We start from the raw sequence: 6,067 nt of genomic DNA on the forward strand, positions 1-6,067 counted from the left end.
TTTAGTGTGTTCTAATGTTGCCAAATGGTAGTCATGGATAAGAAACAGGACACTGGAAAATAACAGCATCATTTTCTTCCCTTTGCAAAGGTTACAAAGAGAAAGAAGGAATAAACTGTGAAAAAAAATGCTATCCAGTGGCTTTCAAAAGTCTCCAGTATAGTAACATCTGACAATCACAGTAACGTGATGGTTGGTGACCGTGTCTATATCACCAGCCACTAACAGGTAAGCTGCAGCAAAAAGCAAGCGATCTTTTTGACTGGTAAGAGGCAGTAATGCAAAATTTCAGCATGTGACATATCCTGTAACAAACAGAAACAAGTACCTACCTCTTGCCTTAAATATCAATAATTTTCATTGTACTATACATAAACAAGAAATATGTTAGGACATCTGAAAGGAATAGATAAAAATAAAAAACTACCAAGATGGGATGAGACATTGTTTTTATCTAAAATTGTGGAGGTGGTACCTTCCTGTCACCTGTCAACCTGTGTTCATGCAGGTGGAAACAGGTTGGAGTGAGTGAAAGAGGGGAACTCAGAGACTCTCAGATGTCCTTCTTTGATCACTAAACTTGTTTATGGTTCAAGAAAGATGCATATAACATACCAAAGTTGTCCATCTAGCGTCTTCAGCTACTGCAAGGTAAAATGTAATGCAAAAAAAAGTAGTAGTAGTTTATGAGCATCTTTTATTACAAAGTACAAAGAGGACAAACAGTATAATGTCAGTGTGCATACGTTCATATATTTGCATGTGGGTGTGGACGTGTTAGCTGTAAGGTTGCCAGTGCTCTAGAGACATTTATACTATTAATACACTGAGGTGTGCCTATTAGCAACTGTTTGAATTGTCAGACATGTGAGGAATAAAGGTTATGACAGAGATTTCCATTGATGTACTTCCACCTGTGCTATCAATAGTATGCAACAGAGACAGAACTTCAAATTACATATCTGCATACAAATGGCCCACTTTGCTTTTTATGTCATTGGGCAAAGCAGATGAACCACATGATGGTGAGGTTGTGGGTTGGGAGTGATGTAGATAAGGAGTGTGCTCTGTTGAGGACAGCAAAGCACATCCAGATGACTGGGACACAACGCTGTTACACAATATAACCCTTATAGACACGAGCGGCACAGTTTACACAGGGCTATAATCTAAAATGAGATGACTCCATGCGCAGCTACAAATTAAATGAAGCCAAAATCTGGATTCCATTATCATGTCTCCCAATGCCTACATTTTTGTAACATTTAAATGGCAAAATAAATATGAGCGTCACCGTATCAAACAAAGCTCTAACCAGTATTTGTTTTGTGGGAACGCTCTGAGAAATGAAAAGCTAGCATGGTAAACACAGCCTTTTCTGCCTAAAATTTGTGAGTGGCACCAAATGTTTCTGGGTGTAGTAATTGCTGGCAGATTTGTAGATGTGTGTTTTAATTAGCCCCGACAGGCTGCTGATGGCATTACACAAGTTGTTCCCGTCAAACAGGCCCCAGAGATGGAAAACCAACAGAGATCAACCATGTGGACACGGTACAGTGAATCAGAATAAGCCCCAAGTTAATGCTTACAACCACCCATAGATGAATGACCACACATTGGAAAAGGTGCCCCAAAAATGTTGTTAATGAGGTAAAGGTTCTGCTTACACAATGAGAACAGAAATAAAAGCAGCAGTTATCAAAACGTTTCTTCAGTTAAAAGATCAGATGTTTACATTTTACTTTTCTTCATCAGAAGTGACTTGGAGCGCTCCCCGAAATGAGCGGACATCATCTCCACATGCCTTTGAAACTGTAGATCATAATAGACCTCTGTTATCTGAACACAAATCTCAAGAGCCGCTCGCCTTGCACACACACACATTCGACATTAGAGTTATCACTCCCTATAATCCGCAAGCACTTTTAGGCCTTGTATCCTCCTGCTGACTCCCCTTGCACCTCATCTACCCCGTGCTAACACAAACCTCCTCTTATGTGGCTTCCCCTTTCCCCCAGCGCGGGATCCACATCACTGAGACTGCAGCCACCACGAAGGGCCTTTTTTTTTCCACTTCTCCAGCCACGTTCGGCCAAGATTTATTCGACTCTTCAACCAAAATGTAATTTTCACCATGTTGGTTTTTGAGAGTGAGGGGAGTGGGGAAGGGTTTTTTTTCTTTCTCTTTTTTTGGTGCTTTGAGAGTCATGTCTACTCAGCTGGGGTAGTGGGACAGCTCGCTCCAACACCAATACCCCAAACCCACAGAGACAGCTAAGTGATTTATTGGCCTCTTTTTATTGAGAGGGCGAGAGAGAGATTGAGAGAGAAACATAAGTAAGAATAACAGTGTAATTGAAGCCGTCTACAATGTTGCACGGCACAAAGGTAACACAGGTGGAGGCATTTAAATGGGTTTAGGTTTTATAGCAAATTAAAGGAAAGAACTTTTGTTGTCTAACAGGATTTCCTGCGGCTTATCAAAACATGTCCTTTAATTTCATTCAAGAAGTTACTTGCTTGGTTGTTAATTGAACCGCTTTATTGTAAAATGATTAGAGAATGGCACTTCATGATGGATTTCTCTGCAACTTTGTGCTCCTGCCATATTGGACTTCCGATATCTCCTGGAAAAAGTAAGTATGATACTTTTGTCTCACCATGATATTATAATTCAAACAACTCTGGAAAGGATTTTGACTTTTACATTAATCCAAGTTTCAAAATGTTACCCAGAGACAAACTTTGCAGCCTAATCTTGGCACATTCCCACACCAGATAATGGTTTCCATGAACAGGGCCGTGGCGTAAGAGACAGATACTCTGAGCTGGGCTGTAGAAAAGAACAGTCTTCACCATTGTAGAGTGAGTAAATGTACCTTATAAAACCCAGGAAATTACATGTAATAGAAGTGATGTACCATTCTGTGGTCGTACTCAGGAGACACACAGACTTCAAGGAGACAGCTCACAGAGATCACAGCCAGTGAATCATAACATTTCAAAGAAAAGGACAGACAGATGCAGGAAAACGAAGAAAGAGATGGAAAGAGACAGAGCGGGACAGACAGAGTGAATGACAGAGAGATAAAGGCAAATTAGATAGAGAGACGGGGTAGAGACAGTAGCAAAGGGAAGGCGCGAGGGCCGAGATAAAAATCACAAACTGAATCCCATTCCTTTTGCCAAGACAGATGTCTATAGTGAATAAATAATGAAGGGTAACAGTTTCACAACATCATGTTATTGCCAGTTCTAAACCGGGGCTCTGACTGCTCCTGCCTGTTCTCTGGCTATGACTCAGGCTGCCCTCTGCCCCGGGGGAACCTTCCAGACCCGTCACTTCACGTCTCCACGAAAATCAAGCCCGAAGGATAGGCCTGGCGAACACATGGGGATGTGTGACTCTTGGTGGCTGAGTTACGTGTGTCACACTACTCTGAGAAGTTGTGTCCCTCCCTCATGACTGACTGGGCTAAATATACACACTTCAGCAAGCACTTACACACTGTTTCCTCTCTTGGCGAGCATCAGTGTTATGTTACTGGATTTGAGGTAATAGTGAGGACTCTGTAGCTTAGCTTAGCACAGTTTAGCCACGCTTAGATTTAGCATGACCATGTGTAAGAAGGTAAGAGGGATAAGTGCCCCGGACATTCAGACTGAAACACCTTTATAAAATTATCTTTCATTCTTGTGTTCACAGTGTAATAGTATAATATAAAATACATTATGTACATGAGATACTCAACACTTACTGATACTGCCTATATGTACAGTATGTCTATATTGTCTCTATTTTGCTATTTACTTATTGACGATGTAAACAAATCCACTATAGGCATGGATATTTTACTGAACGCCCAGGCCCAGGCCCAGGCCCAGGCCCTGGGCCCCAAAGTGTCAGAGGCCCCCCTGGCCTTCACCTGCAAATTAACATATATGGACCAGGACTCAAAATGACCACAAAAAGATGCAAAGGAACTGCAAAGAGACACAAAATAACTAGGAAACAGCCACAAAAAGACACTAAATGACTGCTAAGAGAAAGAAAACAACCAAAAAACCCCACAAAATTACCTAAAAAGACACAAAACAACTACAAAAAGACACAAAAAAGGAAGCAAATCCACCACAAAGTCTGTTTTTCTTGCTCCTATGTGTGCCTTTTGCATATCTGTGCCCAGGGGCCATTGTCTCATAACCCATCCATGACTATAGGGACAGCTGAATGTATGACAAGCCAAGCTGTGGCCAATATGCTACAAGTGTTACTGTCGAATTATAGAGTCGTAACAAAAAAAGGTAGACGTGAAAGAAGTTCTCATATTTTGCCATTTCTGAAAGAGCATCCAAGGCCTAATCCAAAGAGGAATGAAGTATAAAAGCTTTGGTCTAACATCCCAGTTCGGCTGTCAACACCACTTCACCAAACTTCAGTAATGTTATTGTGAGAGGGAGCATTTAAGTAACTGTAAGTGCACTGTACGTCCTTTTAAAGTTAGCGGAATGACTCAGAAACATGCTTCTGTGCAGTATACCTCTAAGAAGGGGTAAAGGGACTTGAAAGCTTGCACACACACATACACACACATGCACTGAAATGCACACACAAACACAATTACATTCAAACACACAGCCACACAAACATACACTCCTACAGACTGCTCTCCATCTTCTTATTTGTGCAAACTCAATCAAATGATTTTCTGAATAGCAATAAAGCAGTCTTTATTTTGCTTGGCTGGGCGTCCATCCCGTACCCCCCCCATCCACCCTCACCCCCACTCCCAGCCCTCCAACCGCACCACAGCAGGATCAGTTTTCCCCCCAGAATCCCACTGAAGCGCTGCCATGTCGGCTGGAGACAATCAGCTGAAATGCTCCTTAGATATTCCTGCTCCTTTTCAAAAGCCCCAAATTCAATTTATGGACACATTTATTACCATGTCTGTCAGTGACTAAAAAGGAGTTTCATAATCAGGAGCACACATCTGATCTGGTCACAGCAGGCTGCCTCGCTTGGCCAATATGCGCTCTATTACACGGTCAGAGCCAGCCGATCCACAGAGGAAAAGGAAAACATGAGCAAACAAAAGAGTAGGTAGTTAGACATGGGATGGGGGCCCTTAGATGTAGCATTTAAAAAAAAGATGATCTGATTTAAGAGTGGGGCCGTAGGGAGAAAATCCTTTAACTCAGTACCAGAGCTGGGGCCTTGACCATGTGATGAAAGATCACATAGCACCCTCCCAAAACTACACAGTATTCCCATAGCACACTTCCCCTTTCTGATGTTATTGAAAACATAAATGGGATATTTTTGTTGTCTAATGATGTTTCTGTCGGTCTCTAAGTAGCAGAGGGCTTGGAAACCTAAAGGGCTTCTTTGAAAGATTGAACACGTTTTCATCATGTTGCGGTCTTGTCTCTTACACCAATAGTTTCCATTGTTTGTCATATTTTTTTCAAAGTTGCCAAAAACTACATGAAATCCACTTTTAAACTCCAATAAAGTAGACAGAGAGTGGCTTGTTAGGGCCAGCTATAACAACATTGAGGCCTGAACGATTTACTATCCCTGCTCTGCTTGTGAAACATAGATTCTAATGAGTGCTCTGCAGGCAGCGCGTCACTCAACTCTGGAACACGGGGGCATGGACTGGACCAAGACCCAGTGATTGAGGGCTTTAGTCTGCTGTGGTGTGTGTACGAGACACACACACACCACAGACCGCAGACTCCAATCAGTGGTTCTTGGTCCAGTGGTTGGACAGAGTGTCAGTGATGTCTGAGAGCCACTGTTCACACACGCTTGTGTCCAGGCAGGCTGAATACCCCTGGAGAGATGCACACCTCAGGCCCGAGCCATAAATCAGTTTACTCACAAAGGTCCACCTAAACTCTTGCCAGTGCCCACTGCAGTAAAAACAAGAAAAAGTGGGCTAAGCTCCCCCTAGAGGCTGAAACTAGAGGGTGATACAGTTAAGGAAACGAAGCATGTCCTTCATTAGCTGAAAGATCACATTTTACCACAGGAGCAACACATTTACTGGTGCAGCGGGCT

This window comes from Epinephelus lanceolatus, chromosome 2, assembly GCF_041903045.1.
Source record: "Epinephelus lanceolatus isolate andai-2023 chromosome 2, ASM4190304v1, whole genome shotgun sequence".
NCBI lineage: Eukaryota > Metazoa > Chordata > Actinopteri > Perciformes > Serranidae > Epinephelus > Epinephelus lanceolatus.